The sequence below is a fragment of the Nelumbo nucifera genome, chromosome 6 (assembly GCF_055504915.1).
Source record: "Nelumbo nucifera cultivar China Antique chromosome 6, China Antique-T2T, whole genome shotgun sequence".
NCBI lineage: Eukaryota > Viridiplantae > Streptophyta > Magnoliopsida > Proteales > Nelumbonaceae > Nelumbo > Nelumbo nucifera.
The window spans coordinates 45,237,970-45,263,194 of NC_142654.1; positions in this window are offsets into that span (position 1 = coordinate 45,237,970).

The window sequence follows — 25,225 nt, forward strand, 5'->3', positions numbered from 1 at the left end:
GGGTGGAGAGTGGGGGAGGGGAAATTTTAGGGGTGCAAGTCGGGTTGTCCCGAGTTAACAGTTTACACTGTTTCGGGCTCAGGCTTCAGGTTGGGCCAATTGAAATTTTGACAAAATCCCAACCCTAACATGGAAAAGTTGCACCCCTAGGAATTTTACATGGAATAGTGGGGATTTTTGGGCATTAGGGGGGCCATGGCTCCCCTGGGTCCCCCCTGCCTCCACCCCTGTTCTTTTGATATAAAGACAAATCCCAGCTTGAACTTGGCCTAAATTAGATAAATAATTTTTTTAACTTAATAAAATAATAGATATTTATTAATGACATCATTACAAATAATTATATATTTAGCAACAATTATGGAAGAGGGATTTTTAGCAATTTTTTAATAAAAATAAATAAATAAAATTATTTAACTTAATAATATAAATATATAAATAATTATGCAATAAAATGAGAAACAAAGAATAAATTTCCTAGTCGTGCTTTAGGCTTTATATGAGGGTCGGCCTCAAGCTTAAGGTCTAGGCTTGATTGCCAGTCCAGGGCTCAGACTTGGGCTTGAATATGTTTTGCTGATATAAAGGTAAAGACCGACTTGAACCTGGCACGGACCGTGAAGTGGTTTAATCCCAACTGAGAGAGGGAGAGAGAGAGAGAAATAACTTATTAGTTAAATATTGGTCATGGGTTGAATTAAATAAATACAAATTTATGGAGAATAATTTATTTCATCTATTAAAACAAATAAATGACTACTTTAATTTAGTAAAGTAAATAAATAAAATTTCAGTTATTATTGGGACAAGGCATGTATAGCCTATCCGACAACATAACTAATCCATTGATAGACTTAAAAAGGGAGAGAGAAAGAGAAATACTTTGTTCATAAATTAAATCATTAATTAATTGAATAATTTAGTTAAGTAAAAAAAATAAAATCTATGGATAATAATATACTAACTTTTGGTAAAATAAATAAATATCCAAGCTATCTAGATCTAAACCTAATCCGTTGACAACCCTAAATATTTAACTCGGGGAGGGAGAGAGAGAGAAATAACTTGTTTATAGAGTAAACAATTTAGTAAATTCAATAAATAACTTTTTAACTTAATAACATAACTATATAAATAATTGGGTAAGAAAATGAGAGAGAAACAAAGAATTTTCTCACTGTTATATGAACGTTGGCTTATGCTCAAGATCTAGGCCCGAAGGCCGACCCAAACTCAGACTTGGGCTTAAATATATTCTATTGATATAAACACAAATCCCAATCCAAACCTGGCCGAACCCATTAATAATTTTAATCCCAAATGAGATCTAACCTACTAATAGCCCTAATAGGCTCGGGGAGAGAGATTGAAATAACTTAATTTTTAAATAAATTATTAACTACTTGAATAATTTAGTAAATTAAAAAATAGAAATATATGGATAATATTTTACTTAATTTTGTAAAATAAATAAATCAATGATTTAATTTAATAAAATAACTAAATATTTATTTATTATTGGGACGGGATAGGTACATATCCCACTCTAGACCTAACTCGTTGATAGCCCAAAAAATAAGGATCCAGAGAGAGAGAGAGAGAAATAATTTGTTAATAATAGAATTTATTCATTAATTATATAATTTATTAAGCTAAATAATAATATCTGTAGATAAAGATTTAATTAATATAGTAAAATAATAAATAAATAAATAAGTAAATATCCAAACTATCTAAAACCAACCCAAAATATTGGACTCAGGGAGAGGGAGGGGGAGATAGAGGGATATAATATGTTGATAAAATTAAATAAATAAAATTTTTAACTTACTAAATTAAATATATAAATTAATTGGTGAGGAAATGAGAGAGTACTAAAGAATAACAATTTCCTTGCTAGGCTTGACTCAACAATAGACTTGATGGTTGGGTTAGGCTTGAAGTTGGGCTGCAATATATTCTTTTGATATAAAGACAAAGCCCTTCCCGAACATGGCACTACCTGTGAATAGACATGTTCATGGGCTGGGCCAGGCTCGGGCTGGGCTTTTACTATTCATTAACAGAAATATGTTAGGCCCGAGCCCAAGCCCGGCCCGACCAACGGGCCTACAACTTGGGCCCGAGCCCGGCCCTAATAAAAAGCCCGAAGCCCGACCGAATAAAAAAAATTAGAAATTTTCCCTATTCAATAATCAATATAAATCAGAATTTATTTACATTAAAAAAATATATAAAATATATTTTGCAAAACAAATCTCAACGATTAAAATCGGCTGCCGGCAGTCTGGGTTTCCATCAGTGAGAGTGCATCTTCGATCATTACCTTTGTCCGACAAAGGGGCTGATCCTGTCACTATGATCACCCACTCAGATGAATTCTCAGACAGTCCCAACATACCCAGGTTTTGACCCCCGCTAAGGATCTCACCGATTGGAATATCAAAGACAGCCCAATCCGACACCTAGAACAGTATCATAATTGAGTCTAGGGGTCGGGTGTAACTTTCCAGTTTTGCCCATCAATCTCCAAGGTCCAGGGCAATACTGAAAATCTGATCGAGTTCAAAGATTCAATTAATCCTACACTGTATGTGCCTAGGGTCTCACCCTGGCAGCTGAGACAGTCCACCCCAACCGACTTGGTGGCACCACAGTGTCAACCTTGTCAGGATAGGTCTCCCTAGACCGATCCACTGGCTGTGAACATTCTAAACTAACACGAGTCTCATTAAGTGTCCAGTTTAAGGGTATTACACAGAAAAATACCAAGGGAACATGAATCAAATATGCACTTTTATTCATTTACAATAAACTCATAAATTACATCATTCTGATTGAAGCTAAGGGCATACAAAACTGTCTAACAGCTATCACTTGCACTTAGGTCCAATCAGGTACTAGCCGGAGGGTTTGTTTGAATAATGAATAATGGATTAGTTCAAATTTTATGCGTCCAGTGGGGATTAGTTCGAATCTGCTTGTATGGCTTTTATTGCCACTTATAATTCTCAATGAGTTTATTTAGTTTATCTAGATATAATGGGTTTGATTAAGTTAGAATAGTAAGTTTATCTAGATATAATTCTCAGTGGGGATTAGGTCTGTTTTAATCTTATAAAGGAATTGAGTTAATTTTCTACTTTATCTAAATATGCTGGGCTTGTCTTAATTAGTGAGGTTAGAGTAGAAATAAAAGTGGTACTTGTTGGTTAAAGTGATTAAGTTCTTGATTTTGCTTTGATTTGTTTTTGGTTAAATTGTATGGATTGTTTGGAACGGTCCAGGTTTATGGGCTTTATTTTACTTTGAGTAGGTATAGTTCCATCTTTTAAAGGAGTTGAGTTGATTTCGTAGTTTATCTACACATGCTAGTTTCGTTTAAATTAGAATAGAGGGTTTAGTGTTCTTTCAAGCTGTGCTAGTGGCTTAGGATTTGACTGGTGGTCGATTGGATGAAATGGATGGTTTTGGCTATGGTGTAGTTGGTTCAATCTTGGTTTGGCTAGACTTAGTTTCATGGGATTTGGAAGATTGTCCCAAAATTACCGTAGCTATATTATATGTGTAACAGATTCGTTAAGCTATGCTGGATTGGATTCATTTGTATATCAGGAGAGGTTTCGCTAAAAGTGAGTACTCAAAAATTATTAGCATCTAGTTACAGTATTGTTGAGTTTGATTTATCTTTATCTTGATAGGTAAGTCGGTCTAGATAATCTTGGGTTTTCTGGAATGATTTGAGCTATGTTTTGCTTCGATGGTTTTGATGTGGCATTGTCTGTATCCTTGATTCGGGCTGACATTGTGTCGTTTTGTTGGTTCTAATTTGTATTGGCCACGTTTGGTTTCGTTTGGGTTCTGTTGTGATGGATTTGATTGGGATTGTTCTTTTAAGATTTTGGGAACGATTATAGTTTATAGGTTGCAGATGATAATTTGATAGCTTTGGTTTTGGAGAACCCTTGGGTTTGAGTGATTATAAGTGGTTTAAATAATTATGGATTTGAATAATGAAGCCTCTTTTTATGGTTGTTAGAAGACAAGGAGGGTTTGTTTGAAAGAAGAAATTTTATGCGTCCAGTGGGGATTAGTTCAAATTTGCTTGTATGGCTTTTATTGCCACTTATAATTCTCAGTGAGTTGATTTAGTTTATCTAGATATAATGGGTTCAATTAAGTTAGAATAGTAAGTTAGATTTGTAATATGCTTCTTTCTAATTGGTTGGAAGAACTGTGTAGAGTTTTTGCTTTCATTTGTTTAATTTGTTTAACGGAATTGTTTGGATTGATCCTAGTTTATTTGCTTTTATTTTTTATTTTAATAGCTATGTTTTAATCTTCTAAAGGAGTTGAGTTCATTTTCTACTCTCTCTAAATATGCTGGGATTGTTTAAGTTTTTCAATTTAGAGTAGTAATAAGCTCGGTTCTTGTTATTTAAAGTGATTATGTCTTGTTTTTGCTTTGATTTGTTTTAGGTTATATAGGTAGGCTTTTTCGGAATGATTCGGGTTTGTTGGTTTCATTTTACTTTGAGTATGTCTAACTTCATTGTTTAAAGTAGTTGAGTTGATTTCCTAGTTTATATATAGGCATGCTAGTTTTGTTTGAATTAGAATAGAGGGTCTAATGTTCTATTAGCATGGTTGGAGGTTATGGATTTGATTGCAGGTTGATTGGATGTTAGGGCTTGGATTGTTTTGGATATTGTGTAGTTGGTCTACTTAGGATCGGCTAGACTCAGTTTCATGGGATTTGAAAGAATGCCTTTAATTAACCGTAGCTATATCAGACGTGTACCAGATTGGTTAAGCTTTGCAGAGAGGTTTCGTTGAAAGTGAGTACTATAAAATTGTTTGCATTTAGTTACAATTTTGTTGAGTTTGATTTGTCTTTGTATTGATTGATAGGTAGGTCGGTTTGGATAATCTTGGGTTGTTTGGATTGATTTTAGTTATGTTTTGGTTCAATGGTTTTGATTTGGCAATGTCTCGGTATCTTTGATTGGATTGGCTACTGAATGAAAGATTGGGCCGTCATTGTGTGGTTGTATAGGTTCTACTTTGCAGTGGCCATGTTTGGATACGTTTGGGCTCTGTTCTAATGGATTCGGTTTTAGGTTAAAGCTGATAATTTGATAATATCCTTCGGCTTTTAATAACCCTTCGGTTTGAGTGATTATAATTTGTTTGAAGAATTATGGATTTGAATAATGAAACCTCTTTATATGCTTGTTAGAAGACAAAAAATGTTCGTTTGATATAAGGATGTTTATGCGGCCAGTTGGGATTAGTTTGAATCTATTTGAGTGGATTTTTGTGGAACTTATAATTTTGAGTGAGTGGATTTAGTTTATCAAGATATGGTTCGTTTAATAGGTATGTTTTAATCATATAAAGGAATTGAGTTAATTTTCTACTTTACCTAAATATGTTGGGCTTGTTTTAATTAGTGAGTTTAGAGTAGAAATAAAATTGGTACTTGTTGGTTAAAGTGATTAAGTTCTTGATTTTGCTTTGATTTGTTTTTAGGTTAAATAGGACGGACTGTTTGGAATGATCCAGGTTTATGGGCTTTATTTTACTTTGAGTAGGTATAGTTCCATCTTTCAAAGGAGTTGAGTTGATTTCGTAGTTTATCTAGCATGCTAGTTTCGTTTAAATTAGAATAGAGGGTTTAGTGTTCTTTCAAGCTGTGCTAGTGGTTTAGGATTTGACTGGTGGTCGATTGGATGGCTTGGATGGTTTTGGCTATGGTGTAGTTGGTTCAATCTTGGTTTGGCTAGACTCAGTTTCATGGGATTTGGAAGATTGCCCTAAATTAACCATAGCTATATCATATGTGTAATAGATTCGTTAAGCTATGCTGGAGCAACCTTTGCTTAACCTTCAGTTGTGCCCCCAGCGACCAACCAGAATCAGTTGGAAGACTTAGTGCAGTGCATGCGAGCCATGCAAGCTCAAATGCAGCAGTTCCAGTAGTTCCAACTCTATCAGCAACAAGTGCTACATTAGGTCTCTCAGTACCAGTATGAGCAGCAGTTCCCTTCCTTGCCTCGGGCCCAGCAGCCACTTCCTCCTAGACACCCGGCCTCAAAGCAAACCAAGCCCTCCCGCCAGAGTGAATGACCTCGCCGGGGAGAGGCCTCCTCGGCCCAGGATCCCGCAAAGAGCCAAGCCTCTTCCCATGGCAAAAAGGAGAGGCCAGTCACCCCCGCCTCGCAGCCTATGGGCAAGTCGGGGGCCGCCCAGCCAGTGAAGCCCGTATCGCCCCAGCACTAGCAGTTCGAGCTCCCGCTCGCAGAAAGTTCATTTGAGGTCCTAGCCACAGACACCAGGCTGGGTCCTTCGGTCCAGACCTACCACCAGCAGTTCGAGCTCCCGCTTGTAGAAAGTTCGTTTGAGGTCCTAGCCGCAGACACCAAGTTGGGCCCTTCGGTCCAAAGCTACCACCAGCAGTCCGAGCCCATCGAACTCAATAACACTGAAGCAAGCAGCACCAACGCTGATCCGGCAAAGCAGCAACGAAGACGCCGGTGAGCTCACCGAATTGCTACCTGTGTCTTGCCCGAGCTCAAAGGTAAAGAGGAGGTGAGCTCAGGTGAAGTAAAAGCTACTCCTCTCCTTTCAGTTCCTTCCCCCCTGTCTCCAGAACTTCTTGCTGTCCCCATGCCAAGAGACTTCAAGCTCCCTCCACTGGACAAGTGCGATTGATCCTTCGATCCGAATGATCATGTGGACGCCTTTCAGTCCCAGATGCACCTGGCAAAGGGCCAGTGAATCCTGCATGTGCGTGGCCTTCTCCACCACCTTCAAAGGGGTAGCCCACACTTCTTATAGGTTAAATTGATTATGTCATGTTTTTTCTTCAAAATGTTTTAGATTTTTTAGATGGGATTGTTCGGGTGTTGATCTAGGTTTATTCGTTTAATTTTGCCTTGCGTAGGTCTGGTTATATTTTCTAAAGGTGCGGAGTTGATTTCGTAGATTATCCTTGGTTCATTTCAGCTAGTGAAGGCAGTTTATTGTTCTAATAAGTTTTATTAATTTGTATTGATTTGACTAATGGTTGGTTGGTTGGCCAGGGCTTTGTTAGTATTGCATAATGTGTAGTTGGTTCTACCTAGGGTTGGCAAGAGTCTATATCCCTGGATTTTAAAAATGGGTTGATTTACCTTAGCTATATCTGATGTCTACCAAATGGTTTTATCTATGTTGAGTTTGATTCATTTCTTTCAGGATAGTTTCATTTGAATGTGAGTTATCTAAAATTGTCTGCATCTTGTTCCAGTTTTGTTGATTTAATTTAGCTTTAGGTCAGATCGGTTTGGATAGTCTTGGATTGTTTGGATTGATTTCAGCTACGTTTTGATTTGATGGCTTCCTTCCATCAATGTCTTGATATATTTGGTTGCATTTTGTTTGGCCCAAACACATCTATTCGACTTGTGGAGAGTATTGGCAAGAGTCTGTTTCCCAGGATTTTAAAAATGGGCTTGATTTACCTTAGCTATATTCCACGTCTACCAAATGGTTTTATCTATGTTAAGTTTGATTCATTTCTTTCAGGATAGTTTCATTTGAAAGTGAGTTATTTAAAATTGTTTGTATCTTGTTTCGGTTTTGTTGACTTTAATTTATCTTTAGGTCAGGTCGGTTTGGATAGTTTTGGATTGTTTGGATTGATTTCAACTTCGTTTTGAAAAATGAAAACTTCTTTTTTTTCATTTTTGGAACTCTAGTGAGTTTGTTTGCGCAAACACGTCATTTCAACCTGTGGAGAGTACCTTGAATTTGTTCCTGTACGTTCTGTTTTGGCACATATAATTCCAAGGGAGAAGATTTAGCTTCTCTAGATTTGTTGGGTTCATCTACGTTAAAACAATTACTTTAGCATTTTAATATGCTTGGTTCTCTTGTTGGTTGATGTGATTATGTCAAGTTTTCACATCGTGTTATTTTCCCATTTCTTAAACGGGTTTGTTTGGATTGATCCACGTTTATTGTCTTTGTTTTGAATTGAGCAGGTCAGATTTAACTTTTTGATGGACTTGAGTTGATTTCCCAGCTTCTCTAACTATGTTGGGTTTGTTTAACTTACAATAATTAGATTATCTAGCCAATGGTATAAGTTATGTTGGTTTGTTTAAGTTAGAATAGCGAGGTTTGAGTTGTAAAAATCTCTATTCTTATAGGTTAAATATATTATGTTATGTTTTTTCTTCGAAATGTATTAGATTTTTTTGATGGGATTGTTTGGGTTGATCTAGGTTTATCTGTTTATATTTTTTAAAGGTGCAGAGTTGATTTCCTAGTTTAACCTTGGCTCGTTTCAGTTAGTAAAGGGAGTTTATTGTTCTAATAAGTTTTATTACTTTGTATATATTTGACTGTTTTTTGGTTGGTTGGCCAGGGCTTGGTTAGTATTGAATAATGTGTAGTTCGTTCTACCTTGGGTTGGCAAGAGTCTGTTTCCCGGGATTTTAAAAATGGGCTTGATTTACCTTAGCGATATTCGATGTCTACCAAATGGTTTTATCTATGTTGGGTTTGATTCATTTCTATCAGTATAGGTTCGTTTGAATGTGTGTTATCTAAAATTGTCCACATATTGTTCCATTTTTATTGATTTTAATTTAGCCTTAGGTCAGGTTGGTATGGTTAGTCTTAGATTGTATGGATTGATTTCAGCTACGTTTTGGTTTGATGGCTTCCTTTTGAAAATGTCTTGATAGATTTGGTTGGATTTTGTTAAATAAAGTGGACTATTTCTTCCCATGCTTCTGTTATATCGGTTACTGAATGACAGATTCGGACAACCTTGCATGGTTGTGTTGGTTCGAATTTTGGTTGGTCGTGCTGGGTTTGGATTGTGCACCGCTGTAACGGGTTCTGTTGTTAGAATTTTTTTAAGATGTTGAGAGTCATAATTGTTTATAATTTTCAAAACCTATAACGTATTATCTCTTAGGGTTTTTGAAGACTCTTCTGACTGAGTAATCGTAAGTTATAAGAATAATAAATGATTCGAAAAACGAAAACTTCATTTTTTGGTTTTTAGAAGTTTAGTGAGATTGTTTTGCACAAAGACGTCTATTCGATTTGTGGAGAGTACATTGAATCAGTTCCTATAGGTTCTGTTTTGGCACTTATAATTCGTAGTGAGTAGATTTAGCTTCTCTAAATTTGTTGGGTTCATCTAAGTTAAAACAGTGACTTTGGGGTTTTAATATACTTGGTTCTCTTGTTGGTTGTTATTATGTCAAGTTTTCGCGTCATGTTTTTTTCTTGTTCTTTAAACGGTTTTGTTTGGATTGATCCCCGTTTGTTGTCTTTGTTTTAATTTGAGCAGGTCAAGTTTAACTTTTTGATGGACTTGAGTTGATTTTCCAGCTTCTCTAATTAGGTTAGGTTTGTTTAACTTAAAATAATTAGATTATCCAGCCAGTTGTGTAAGTTATGTGGGTTTGTTTAAGTTAGATTAGCGAGGTTAGAGTTATAGAAATCTCTGTTCTTATAGGTTAAATTGATTTTGTCATGTATGTTCTTCAAAATGTTTTAGATTATTTAGACGGGATTATTGGGCTTGATTTAATTTTGCTTTGCATAGGCCTGGTTATATTTTTTAAAGGTGTTGAGTTGATTTCCTAGCTTATCTAGGTATGCTGGGTTCGTTTCAGTTAGTAAAGGGAGTTTATTGTTTTAATAAGTTTTGTTAGTGTGTATAGATTTGTTAGTGTGTAAAGGGAGTTTATTTTTTAAAGGTGTTTATTGTTTATTGTTTTAACTTTTTGATAGACTTGAGTTGATTTTTCAGCTTCTCTAATTAGTTTTGGTTTGTTTAACTTAGAATAATTAGATTATCCAGCCAGTTGTATACGTTATGTGGGTTTGTTCAAGTTAGATTAGCGAGGTTAGAGTTGTAGAAATCTCTATTCTTATAGGTTAAATTGGTTATGTCATGTTTCTTCTTCGAAATGTTTTAGATTTTCTAGACGGGATTGTTTGGGTTGATTTAGGTTTATTCATTTAATTTTGTTTTGCGTAGGTCTGCTTATATTTTTTAAAGGTGCTGAGTTGATTTCCTAACTTATCTGGGTATGCTGGGTTGGTTTCAGCTAGTAAAGGGAGTTTATTGTTCTAATAAGTTTTGTTAGTGTGTATAGATTTGACTGATGGTTGGTTGGTTGGCCAGTGCTTCGTTAGTATTGGATAATGTGTAGTTGGTTCTACCTAGGGTTGGCCAGTGCTTCATTTGAATGTGAGTTATCTAAAATTGTCTGTATCTTGTTCCAGTTTTGTTGACTTTAATTTTGCTTTAGGTCAGGTCGGTTTGGATACTTTTGAATTGTTTGGATTGATTTCAGCTACGTTTTGAATTGATTGTTTCCTTCTGTCAATGTCTTGATAGATTTCATTGGACTTTGTTAAATAAAGTAGATTACTTCTTCCTAGGCTTCTGTTATATCGGTTACTGAATTCCATATTCGAACAACCTTGCACGGTAGCTTCTCTAGATTTGTTGGGTTCGTCTAAGTTAAAACAGTTACTTTAGCATGTTAATACGCTTGTTTCTTTTGTTGGTTGTCGTGATTATGTTATTCTCATTCTTTAAAAGGTTTTGTTTGGATTGATCCATGTTTGTTGTCTTTGTTTAGATTGGAGCAGGTCAGGTTTAACTTTTTGATGGACTTGAATTGATTTTCCAGCTTCTCTAATTATGTTAGGTCTGTTTAACTTAGAATAATTAGATTATCCAGCCAGATGTATAAGTTATGTTGTTTTGTTTAAGTTAGATTAGCGAGGTTAGAGTTGTTGAAATCTCTGTTCTTGTAGGTTAAATTGATTATGTCATATTTTTTCTTTAAAATGTTATAGATTATTTAGACGAGATTGTTTGCGTTGATCTAGGTTTATTCGTTTAATTTTGCTTTGCATAGGTCTGTTTATATTTTTTAAATGTGTTGAGTTGATTTCCTAGCTTATCTGGGTATGCTGGTTTTGTTTCAGTTAGTAAAATGCGTTTATTGTTCTAATAAGTTTTGTTAGTGTGTAACCATATCTTGACAAACTATATCCACTCACTCAAAATTATAAGTTCCACAAAAACCCACACAAGTAGATTCCAACTAATCCCTACTGGCCGCATAAACGTCCTTATATCAAACGAACGCTCTTTGTCTTCTAACAAGCATATAAAGAGGTTTCATTATTCAAATCCATAATTCTTCAAACAACTTATAATCACTCAAACCGAAGGGTTATTAAGAGCCGAAGGATATTATCAAATTATCAACTGCAACTTAAAACCGAATCCATTACAACAGAGCCCAAACTTATCCAAACATGGGCACTGCAAAGTAGAACCTATACAACCACACAATGACGGCCCAATCTGCCATTCAGTAACCAATCTAATCAAAGATACCGAGACATTGCCAAATCAAAACCATTGAACCAAAACATAACTAAAATCAATCCAAACAACCCAAGATTATCCAAACTGACCTACCTATCAATACAAAGACAAATCAAACTCAACAAAATTGTGACTAAATGCTAACAATTTTATGGTACTCACTTTCAACGAAACCTCTCTGCAAAGCTTAACCAATCTGGTACACATCTGATATAGCTACGGTTAATTAAAGGCATTCTTTCAAATCCCATGAAACTGAGTCTAGCCGATCCTAGGTAGACCAACTACACAATATCCAAAACAAACCAAGCCCTAGCGTCCAATCAACTTGCAATCAAATCCATAACCTCCAACGATGCTAATAGAATACTAGACCCTCTATTCTAATTCAAACAAAACTAGCATGCCTATATATAAACTAGGAAATCAACTCAACTACTTTAAAAAATGAAGTTAGACATACTCAAAGTAAAATAAAACCAACAAACCGGAATCATTCCGAACAATCCTACCGATATAAACCTAAAACAAATCAAAGCAAAAACAAGACATAATCACTTTAAATAACAAGAGCCGAGCTTATAGTACTCTAAACTGACTAACTTAAACAATCCCAGCATATTTAGAGAGAGTAGAAAATGAACTCATCTCCATTAGAAGATTAAAACATAGCTATTAAAATAAAAAATAAAAGCAAATAAACTAGGATCAATCCAAACAATTCCGTTAAACAAATTAAACAAATGAAAGCAAAAACTCTACACAGTTCTTTCAACCAATTAGAAAGAAGCATATTACAAATCTAACTTACTATTCTAACTTAATCGAACCCATTATATCTAGATAAACTAAATCAACTCACTGACAATTATAAGTGGCAATAAAAGCCATACAAGCAGATTCGAACTAATCCCCACTAGACGCATAAAATTCTTTCTTTCAAACAAACCCTCCTTGTCTTCTAACAACCATATAAAGAGTCTTCATTATTCAAATCCATAATTATTTAAACCACTTATAATCACTCAAACCCAAGGGTTCTCCAAAACCAAAGCTATCAAATTATCATCTGCAACCTATAAACTATAATCATTCCCAAAATCTTAAAAGAGCAATCCCAATCGAATCCATCACAACAGAGCCCAAACGAAACCAAACGTTGCCAATACAAATTAGAACCAACAAAACGAGACAATGTCAGCCCGAATCAAGGATACCAAGCCACATCAAAACCATCGAAGCAAAACATAGCTCAAATCTTTCCAAAAAACCCAAGATTATCTAGACCAACTTACCTATCAAGAGAAAGATAAATCAAACTCAACAATACTGTAAGTAGATGCTAATAATTTTAGAAAACTCACTTTCAGCGAAACCTCTCCTGATATACAAATGAATCCAATCCAGCATAGCTTAGCGAATCTGTTAAACATATGATATAGCTACGGTTAATTTAGGGCAATCTTCAAAATCCCATGAAACTGAGTCTAGCCAAACCAAGATTGAACCAACTACACCATAGCCAAAACCATCCAAGCTATCCAATCGACCACCAGTCAAATCCTAAACCAACAAGAGAACCAAGCGTATTAGAACGCTAAAGTAACTGTTTTAACTTAGATGAACCCAACAAATCTAGAGAAGCTAAATCTATTCACTATGACTTATAAGTGCCAAAACAGAACCTATAGGAACAGATTCAATGTACTCTCCACAAGTCAAATAGACATCTTTGTTCCAAACAAATTCCCAAGATTTCTAAAAACCAAAACATGAAATTTTTGTTTTTCAAAGCGTTTATTATTCTTATAACTTCTGATTACTCTCCACAGGTTGAATGGATGTGTTTGTGCCAGACAAACTCACTAGACTTCCAAAAACGAAAAAATAAGTTTTCATTTTACGAAGCGTTTATTATTCTTATCACTTACCTTTACTCAGTCAGAAGAGTCTACAAAATCCCTAAGAGATAATGCGTTATTGGTTTTGAAAATTATAAACCATTATGACTCTCAACATCTTAAAAAAATTCTCACAACAGAATCCGTTACAATGGATCACAAACCAAACCCAGCACGGCCAACCAAAATTTGAACCAACACAACCACGCAAGGTTGTCCGAATATGTCATTCAGTAACCGATATAACAGAAGCGTGGGAAGAAGTAATCCACTTTATTTAACAAAATCCAACCAAATCTTTCAAGAAATTTTCAGAAGGAAGCCATCAAATCAAAACGTAGCTGAAATAAATCAATACAATCCAAGACTATCCAAACCAACCTGACCTAAAGCTAATTTAAAGTCAACAAAACCGGAACAAGATACAAACAATTTTAGATTACTCACATTCAAACGAAACTATCCTGAAAGAAATGAATCAAACTCAACATAGAGAAAGCCATTTGTTAGACATCGAATATATCTAAAGTAAATCAAGCCCATTTTTTAAAATCCCGAGAAACAGACTCTTGCCAACCGCAAGTAGAACCAACTATACATTATCCAAAACTAACCAAACACTGGCCATCCAACCAACCATCAGACAAATCTATACACACTAACAAAACTTATTAGAACAATAAACTCCCTTTACTAACTGAAACAAACCCAGCATACCTAGATAAGGTAGGAAATCAACTCAACACCTTTAAAAAGTATAAACAGACGTACGCAAAGCAAAATTAAACGAATAAACCTAGATCAACCCAAACAATCCCGTCTAAGAAATAAAAAATATGACATAATCAGTTTAACCTATAAGAACACAGATTTTTACAACTCTAACCTTGCTGTTCTAACTTAAACAAACCAACATAACTTATACCACTGGTTAGATAATCTAATTACTGTATGTTAAACAACCCAAAATAATTAGAGAAGCTGGGAAATCAACTCAAGCCCTTCAATAAGTTAAACCTGACCTGTTCAAATCAAAACAATGAGAATAAACGTGGTTCAATCCAATCAAACCCTTTTAAGGAACGAGGAAAAAAACGAGCTGAAAACGTGACATAATCACATTAACCAACAAGAGAACCAAGTGTATTAAAACGCTAAAGTAACTGTTTTAACTTAGATGAACCCAACAAATCTTGAGAAGCTAAATCTACTCACTAGGAATGATAAGTGTCAAAACAGAACCTAAGGAACAGATTCAAGATACTCTCCACAGGTTGAATAGATGTGTTTGTGCCAGAAAAACTCACCAGACTTCCAAAAACGAAAAAAAATGTTTTCATTTTTCGAAGAGTTTATTATTCTTATCACTTACCATTACTCAGTCAAAAGAGTCTCCAAAAACCCTAAGGGATAATACGTTGTTGGTTTTGAAAATTATAAACCATTATGACTAACAACTTGTTAAAAAAATTCTCACAACAGAATCCGTTACAACGGAGCACAAACCAAACACAGCACGACCAACCAAAATTCGAACCAACACAACCATGTAAGGTTGTCCGAATATGTCATTCAGTAACCGATATAACAGAAGCCTTGGAGGAAGTAATCCACTTTTTTTAACAAAATCCAACCAAATCTTTCAAGACATTTTCAGAAGGAAGCCATCAAATGAAAACGTCATTGAATTCAATCCAAACAATCCAAGACTATCCAAACTGACATGACCCAAGGCTAAATTAATGTCAACAAAAATGAAACAAGATGCAGACAATTTTAGATAACTCACATTCAAACGAACCTATCCTAATTGAAATGAATCAAACACAACATAGATAAAACCGTTTGGTAGACATCGAATATATCTAAGGTAAATCAAGCCCATTTTTTAAAATCCCGAGAAACAGACTCTTGCCAACCGCAAGTAGAACCAACTATACATTATCCAAAACTAACCAAGCACTGGCCATCCAACCAACCATCAGACAAATCTATACACACTAACAAAACTTATTAGAACAATAAACTCCCTTTACTAACTGAAACAAACCAAGGATAAGCTAGGAAATCAACTCCACACCTCTAAAAAATATAACCAGACCTACACAAGGCAAAATTAAATGAATAAACCTAGATCAAGCCAAACAATCCCGTCTAAAAAATCTAAAACATTTCAAAAAAAAACATGACATAATCAATTTAACATATAAGAACTGAGATTTTTACAACTCTAACCTCGCTATTTTAACTTAAACAAACCAACATAACTTATAGCACTGGCTAGATAATCTAATTAATGTAAGTTAACCAAACCCAACATAATTACAGGAACTGGGAAATCAACTCAAGTCCATCAAAAAGCTAAAGTTGACCTGCTCAAATCAAAACAAAGACAATAAACGTGGATCAATCCAAACAAACCCGTTTAAGGAACGAGAAAAAAATATGACATGAAAACTTGACATAATCACATCAACCAACAAGTAACTGTTTTAACTTAGATGAACCAAACAAATCTAGATAAGCTAAATCTACTCGCTAGGAATTATAAGTGCCAAAACAGAACCTAAGGAACAGATTCAAGATACTCTCCACAGGTTGAATAAATGTGTTTGTGCCAGACAAACTCAATAGACTTCCAAAATTGAAAAAAAAAAAGTTTTCATTTTTTGAAGCGTTTATTTTTCTTATCACCTACAATTACTCAATCAGAAGAGTCTTCAAAAACCATAAGGGATAATATGTTATTGGTTTTGAAAATTATAAATCATTATGACTCTCAACTTCTTAAAAAAATTCTCACAACAGAATCCGTAACAAAGGAGCACAAACCAAACCTAGCATGGCTAACCCAAATTCAAACCAAGACTACCATGCAAGGTTGTCCAATCTATCATTCAGTAACCAATAAAACAGAAGCCTAGGAAAAGTCATCCACTTTATTTAACAAAATCTAACCAAATCAATCAAGACATTGACAGAAGGAAGCCATCAAATCAAAATGTAGCTGAAATCAATCCAAACAATCCAAGACTATCCAAACTGACCTGACCTAAAGCTAAATTAAAGTCAACAATATCGGAACCAGATGCAGACAATTTTAGATAACTCACATTCAAACGAAACTATCCTGAAAAAAATGAATCAAACTCAAAATAGATAGGTCTGTTTTAATCTTATAAATGAATTGAGTTAATTTTCTACTTTATCTAAATATGCTGGGCTTGTCTTAATTAGTGAGTTTAGAGTGGAAATAAAATTGGTACTTGTTGGTTAAAGTGATTAAGTTCTTGATTTTGCTTTGATTTGTTTTAAGTTAAATAGGACAGATTGTTTGGAATGATCCAGGTTTATGGTCTTTATTTTACTTTGAGTAGGTATAGTTCCATCTTTTAAATGAGTTGAGTTGATTTCGTAGTTTATCTAGGCATGCTAGTTTCATTTAAATTAGAATGAGGGTTTAATGTGCTTTCAAGCTATGCTAGTGGCTTAGGATTTGACTCGTGGTCGATTGGATGGCTTGGATGGTTTTGGCTATGTGTAGTTGGTTCAATCTACTCAAAGGGAATTATAAGTGCCAAAACAGAACCTGTAGGAACAGATTGAAGGTACTCTCCACTGGTCGCATAGATGTCTTTGTGCCAAACAATCTCACTAGACTTCTATAAACCAAAAAAGAACTTTTTGTTTTACGAAGCGTTTAATATTCTTATCACTTACAATTACTCAGTCAGAAAAGTCTTCAAAAACCCTAAGGATAATACGTTATTTGTTTTGAAAATTATAAACCATTATGACTCTCAACTTCATAGAATCCATTATAGTAGTGCACAAACCAAACCCAGCGTGGCCAACCCAAATTCTAAGCCACAAAACCCTGCAAGGTCTGTCGAATCAGTCATTCAGTAACCGATATAACAGAACCGTAAGATGAATTAATCCATTTTTTTTTAACAAAATCCAACCAAATCTTTCAAGACATTGCTAGAGAGAAGCCATCAAAGCAAAACATAGGTGAAATCAATCCAATCAATCCAATCAATCCAAGACTATCCAAACCGACCTACTCTAAAACTAAATAAAATTCAAAAAAATCGAAACAACATTTAGACAATTTTAGATAACTCAGTTTCAAACTAACCTATCCTAATACAAATGAATCCAACTCGGCATAAATAAAACCATTTGGTAGACATTGAATATAGATAAGGTTGATTAAGCCAATTTTTTAAATAACTGGAAATTTAGTCTTGCCAAACCTAGGTAGAACCAATTACACATTATCCAATACTCACCAAGCCCTATCCAACCAACCAACCATCAATCAAATCTATTCCCACTTACAAAACCAATGAGAACTATAAACTGCCTTATTAACTGAAACGAACCAAGCATGCTCAGATAAGCTAGGAAATCAACTCAATTCCTTTAAAAAACTATAACTAGAATGACGTAAAGGAAAATAAAACGAATAAACCTAGATCAACCCAAACCATCCCATCTAGAAAATCTAAAATAATTCGAAGAAAAAAAATGAAATAATGAATTTAATTTATAAGAACAGAGATTTTTACAACTCTAATCTCATTAATCAAACTTAAACAAACCCACATAACTTATCCCACTGATTGGATAATCTCATTATTCTAAGTTAAAGAAAACCGACATATTTAGAGACCTAGGGAAATCAACTCAAGTCCATAAAAAAGTTAAACCTGACCTATTCAAATCAAAAGAAAGACAAAAAACGAGGATCAATCCAAACAAACCCATTTAAAGAATGGGAAAAAGCCACGACGTGAAAACTTGACATAATCACATCAACCAACAAAAGAACAAAGCGTATTAAAACCCTAGAGTCGCTGTTTAAACTTAGATTAACCCAACGTATCTAGAGAAGCTAAATCTACTCAGTGGGAATTATAAGTGCCAAAACATAACCTATAGGAACAGATTCAAGGTACTCTCCACTGGTCGCATTTGTGCCAAACAATCTCACTAGACTTCTAAAAACCAAAAAAGAACTTGAGTTTTTCGAAGCTTTTAATATTCTTATCTCTTACAATTACACAGTCAGAAAAGTCTTCAAAAACCCTAAGGATAATACATTATTGTTTTTGCAAATTATAAACCATTATGACTCTCAACCTCGTATAAAAATCCTCACAATAGAATCCATTACAGCAGTGCACAAACCAAACCCAGCGTGGCCAACCCAAATTCGAAACAACAAAACCTTGCAAGGTCTGCCGAATCAGTCATTCAGTAACCAATATAACAGAAGCATAAGATGAATTAATCCACTTTTTTTTAACAAAATCCAACCAAATCTATTTAGACATTGCCAGAGAGAAGCCATCAAAGCATAACGTAGCAGAAATCAATCCAATCATTCCAAGACTATCCAAACCGACCTACTCTAAAGCTAAATGAAATTCAACAAAATCGAAACAACATTCAGACAATTTTAGACAACTCACTTTCAAACCAACCTATCCTAATACAAATGAATCCAACTTGACATAAACAAAACCATTTGGTAGACATCGAATATAGCTAAGGTTGTTTAAGCCAATTTTTAAAATAACTAGAAATTTAGTCTTGCCAAACCTAGGTAGAACCAATTACACAATATCCAATACTCACCAAGCCCTATCCAACCAACCAACCATCAATCAAATCTATTCTCACTTACAAAACCTATGAGAACTATAAACTGCCTTATTAACTGAAACAAACCAGGCATGCCCAGATAAGCTAGGAAATCAACTCAATTCCTTTAAAAAATATAACTAGACCGACGTAAAGGAAAATAAAACGAATAAACCTAGATCATACGAAACTATCCCGTCTAGAAAATCTAAAATAATTCGAAGAAAAAAAAAATGAAATAATCAATTAAACTTATAAGAACAGAGATTTTTACAACTTTATTCTCATTAATCAAACATAGACATACCAACATAACTTATACGACATATTCGATATTTAGAGAACTAGGGAAATCAACTCAAAACCATCAAAAAGTTAAACCTGACGTGCTCAAATCTAAAGGAAAACAATAAACGTGGATCAATCCAAACGAACCCGTTTAAAGATTGAGAAAAAGCCATGACGTGAAAACATTGACATAATCACATCAACCAATAAAAGAACAAAGCGTATTAAAACCCTAAAGTCATTGTTAAACTTAGATTAATCCAACATATGTAGAGAAACTAAATCTACTCAGTGGGAATTATAAATGCTAAAACAGAACCTATAGGAACAGACTCAAGGTACTCTCCACTGGTCGCATAAACGTCTTTGTGCCAAACAATCTCACTAGACTCCTAAAAACAAAAAAAGAACTTTTCATTTTTTGAATCTTTTAATATTCTTATCACTTACAATTACACAGTCAGAAAAGTCTTCAAAAACCCTAAGGATAATACGTTATTGTTTTTGCAAATTATAAACCTTTATGACTCTCAACCTCGTATAAAAATCCTCACAATAGAATCCATTATTACAGCAGTGCACAAACCAAACCCAGCGTGGCCAACCCAAATTCGAAACAACAAAACCTTGCAAGGTTTGCCGAATCAGTCATTCAGTAACCGATATAACAGAAGTGTAAAATGAATTAATCCACTTTTTTTTAACAAAATCCAACCAAATCTATGTAGACATTGCCAGAGAGAAGCCATCAAAGCATAACGTAGCAGAAATCAATCCAATCAATCCAAGACTATCCAAACCGACCTACTCTAAAGCTAAATGAAATTCAACAAAATCGAAACAACATTCAGACAATTTTAGATAACTCACTTCCAAACCAACCTATAATAATACAAATGAATCCAACTCGACATAAATAAAATCATTTGGTAGACATCGAATATAGCTAAGGTTGTTTAAGCCAATTTTTAAAATAACTGGAAATTTAGTCTTGCCAAACCTAGGTAGAACCAATTACACATTATGCAATACTCACCAAGCCCTATCCAACCAACCAACCATCTGAAAGAATGGTAGGATCCATCCAATGGACGCCATGAAGGTTGCGGAATGGGTGGACGAATTTCAAAAATTTTCCTACCTTCTCCCAACTGGAAATCTGGTCCGGTTCAAGGATTCAAGTAATCCCATACTGCATGTGCCTCGGGTCTTACCCTGGTGGCTGAGACAGGCCATCCGAACACTTGGTGGCACACCAGCATCAGCCTTGGCAGGATAAATCTCCCCAGACTTATCCAATGGCTGTGAACATTTAAAACTAACATGAATCTCTATAAATGTCCAGTTTTAGGGTTTTACACAGAATTAAACCAAACAACATGAATCAAACATGCACTTTATTTATTTCCACTAAATAACAAAAGTACATCAAATCAGATTGAAGCTAAGGGCATACATAAACTGTCTAACAGCTCCCACTTGCACTTAGGTCCAATCTGGTACAAGCCGGAGTCCCATACTTTCCACGTGTTTCTAAAACACCTTCTGTGTCGGTGGCTTAGTCAATGGGTCTGCCACATTGTCCGCTGATGCTACTTTCTGAATTAGGACGTCCCCTCTACCAACGATCTCCCGCAGTACATGGTACTTTCTCTCGATGTGCTTTGACTTCGAGTGAGCCCGAGGCTCTTTAGCCTGGGCGATCGCTCCATTGTTGTCACACAACAACGGGATGGGTGATGTGCTAGATGGAATCGCTCCCAATTCGTGTATGAACTTCTTCATCCACACGGCTTCCTTGGCAGCTTCACTTGCGACAATGTACTCGGCCTCGGTTGTGGAGTCTGCAGTGGACCCCCCTGTTTGCTGCTTTTCCAGCAAACAGCACACGATCCTATCGTGAAAACATACCCAGATGTAGACTTTCTATCATCTGGATCCGACTGGAAATCAGCATCAGTATACCCTAGAACTTGCAGTGAACTACCATCGAATACTAGACAAAACTCTTTTGTCCTTTGAAGGTATTTGAGTATGTTCTTCACAGTAGTCCAATGCTCCTGCCCTGGGTTTGCCTGGAATCTGCTTACGACACTCACCGCCTGAGCTATATGCGGGCGAGTGCACAGCATGGCATACATGATGCTCCCTACGGCTGAGGCATAGGGAACGTCTCTCATGCTCTCAATCTCCTCAGAAGTCTTGGGAGACATCTTCTTGGAGAGAGTGACTCCGTGCCTGAAAGGAACATTTCCTTTCTTGGAGTTTTCCATGCTGTATCTTTTGACAATTTTGTCAATATAAGCAGCCTGGGATAATCCAATTATCCGCTTCGATCTATCTCTATAGAGTCGAAGACCTAGTATGTACGAAGCTTCTCCAAGATCTTTCATGGAGAACTACTGTGATAACCATACCTTGACCGAAGTCAACATTCCTACATCATTCCCAATGAGTAGGATATCGTCCACGTACAAGACCAAAAAGGTGATCTTATCCCCACTAGATTTCCTGTAAACACAGGGCTCATCCGGATTCTGTTCAAAGTCAAACGTTTTGACTGCAGAATTAAAACGGATGTTCAAACTCCTAGAAGCCTGCTTAAGTCCATATATGGATCTATTAAGTTTACATACCATGTGTTCCTGACCAGCAGCAATGAAGCCTTGCGGCTGCTGCATGTAGATATCTTCACTAAGATCTCCATTCAGGAACGCTGTTTTGACATCCATTTGCCAAATCTCATAGTCATGGTACGCTGCTACAGCTAGCAGGATCCTAATGGATTTAAGCATGGCCACGGGCGAAAATGTTTCCTCATAGTCGATGCCTTCTTTCTGAGTATACCCTTTCACCACCAAACGAGCTTTAAAGGTCTCAATCCTGCCATCGGGGCCCTTTTTCCTCTTGTAGATCCATTTGCAACCAATTGCTTTTACCCCAGAGGGCGGATCCACTAGAGTCCAGACTCCATTGGTCTCCATTGAGTCTATCTCAGCTCTCATGGCCTCCACCCACTTCTGGGAGTCTATGTCTAACATAGCTTCCGCGTAAGTCACGGGATCCTCTTCACTAGTCAAGGCTTCCACCAGGTAACTATCCTGGTCATAACCATATCGGACTGGTGGTCTGGATACCCGGGTGGTTCTTCTAGGTTGGTCATTACCTGGATTTTGTGGGACATCTCCCACTGCTCCTGAGCTCTCCTCATCAAGAACTATTTCCTGACGATGGGTGTCCAGGATGTAATCGGATTCTAAGAATCGGGCGTTTCGACTGCAGAACACTTTCTGCTCACTTGGGTCATAGAATAGATAACCCACCGAATCCTTTGGGTAGCCTATAAACAGGCAACGACTGGTTTTAGATTCCAACTTGTCCGCACTTGTTCTTTTAACGTGTGCAGGACAACCCCAAATCTTCAAGTGTCTTACACTTGGCTTCCTTCCGGTCCAAAGCTCATATGGAGTTTTCGGAACTGATTTGGTTGGAACCCGATTCAACACGTAGATAGCAGTCTCTAATGCGTATCCCCAAAAGGATGTGGATAATTGTGAGCGTACGAGAAGCGACCGGACCATGTCCAACAAGGTCCTATTCCTCCTCTCTGAAACACCATTGAGTTGAGGTGTAGCAGGAGGAGCTAGTTGTGACACTATCCCATTGTCCCTTAAGTAGTCCCTGAATTCGTCAGAGAGATACTAGCCACCTCGATCTGATCGAAGGGCCTTAATTTCTCTTCCTAACTGTTTCTCGACTTCCTGTCTGAACTCTTTGAACTTTTCAAAGGATTCAGACTTATGTCTCATTAGGTACACGTAACCATATCGTGAAAAATCATCTGTAAAGGTGATGAAATACACGTGTTGATTCCGTGTCCTAACACTCAGGGGACCACATACATCAGTATGTATTAGGTCAAGTGTGCCTTCAGATCTTTCAGGCTTACCGTCAAATGGCCGCTTAGACATCTTACTTTGAAGGCAAGGTTCACAAGTGGGAAGATTTTCTACGGTTAGAAAATCCAAAGGACCATCCTTTACCAGCCTTGTGATTCGGTCAATACCGATATGGCCAAGTCGGTAATGCCAGAGGCACATGGGACTTACTGTATCACGATTCCTTTTCTTGGGATTTTCGACCGACGTAGTTTCGGTTAAGTTAGTTTCCAGAGAAGGATGTAGAACATAGAGACCGTTCTCTAGTTCCCCGCATGCGATGAATTTGTTATTTCGTTTAACAGTAATCATATTACTAAAATAAACAGTATATCCATCAGCACACAGTTTTGAAACAGAAATTAAATTTCTTCTCAAGTTCTGTACATAAAGACAATCTTTAAGTACAAGTATTCCTTCTTTAAAAACTAATTCTACAGTTCCTATTGCCGCAGCTGCAACACTTGCAGTCATTCCCAAGAACAGTGTCACTTCACCTTCACTCAACCTTCTGCTAACTTTGAACCCCTGCAGTGAGTTACACGCATGAGTTGAAGCCCCGGAGTCAACACACCAGGACACAGAAGTAACTAACATATTAGTTTCTATGACACAAGTTTCGATGTTACCTTTCTTAGATTCCAGGTAGGCAGGACAATTCCTCTTCCAGTGGCCGGTTTGCTTGCCGAAGTGACAGACATCAGATGCCTTGTTCTTCTTCTGCTTCTTAGGTTTGGTAGCTTTCTTCTGAGGCTTCTTTGCCTTTCTCTTTTTCTTGCCCGATTTGTTAGCTTCAGCAAGCATAATCACAGCTCATCCTTCTTGAGCAAATCCTCGGCTCTCTGCAACATATTGCTAAGTTCCTAGACGCTGACATTCAGCTTATTCATATTGTAGTTCATTGTGAATGCATTGAAGGAAGAGGGCAAAGAATTTAGGATGGCATCCACTTGCGTGCCAAGATCTAGCCCGGATCCAAGAGCTTCAAGTTCATTAATGTATCCCATCATGCGGAGACAATGGTCATGAACTTTCTGCCCTTTGGTCATCTGCGTGGTCATGAACAATTTCAGGACCTTCTGTCGAGTAGAACGGTTCTGCTCTTCATACATTGTTCTTAGACTGTCCAATATGTCCTTGGCTAGTTCGATCTGATCGAACTGCCTCTGTATTGAGTTGTCTAATGAGGCAATGACAAAGCAGCGGGCTAGGGAGTTCTTATCCTCCCAATCTTGGTAGTCCCTCCTACGGGCCTCAGAAGCCCTATCACCTGGACGTTCCGGGGCAGGATTTTTCACCACCTTGTCTAACTTTTCGGAAGTTAGGACCAGCATAAGATTTCTGTACCAGTCGGCATAGTTTGGGCCCTTAAGCTTGTTATCGTCTAGAAGCTTTGCAAATTGACCGTTTGCCATTTTCTGATAAAACAGCAAAATCATTAGTCCACAACCTTAGTTTGATTCATGTTACCTACATAGATATGGCTTTTAATCTATGTTCCATTCTCATTTGTTCATCTCTGAGATTTCCCTCCTTTCTCAGTGACGGAGACGACGAAATGTCTCTGGAAATGTGGGAAATCACATGGGGTGCGTGAAGCCAACTGTTTCAGCTGCATAACCCCACCACCTTTCTGTGACTGATCATATCCACTCATCAAATGAGTTTCCCTTTGGCCTCTGTCAGACAAGGTTCAGAGCTGTTTTCAGGTAAACCTTTCTGTCCAGTGAGTGCTTACCCATCATGTTCAGGTTACGCCAAGGTACCGTGAGAGAGTTCCCATTTTCTGGTGAAGCCCCTCCCACATCGGTCTATGACGCCCCTATCATCTTATGAAACACTCTAATAGATCCAACAGCAAATGGATAGCCCAATTTTATGGTGCGTTTCCTCATTACTAAAGGACCCATCATTGTGCTAATGATGGAAGGCCTTTAGAGAGTCCATCATATGGATCTCCCTATCACATGCATTCATATTTGTAGGAGGGAACAAAATTACGCCCTAGTTTTAATTTAGGTCAAACC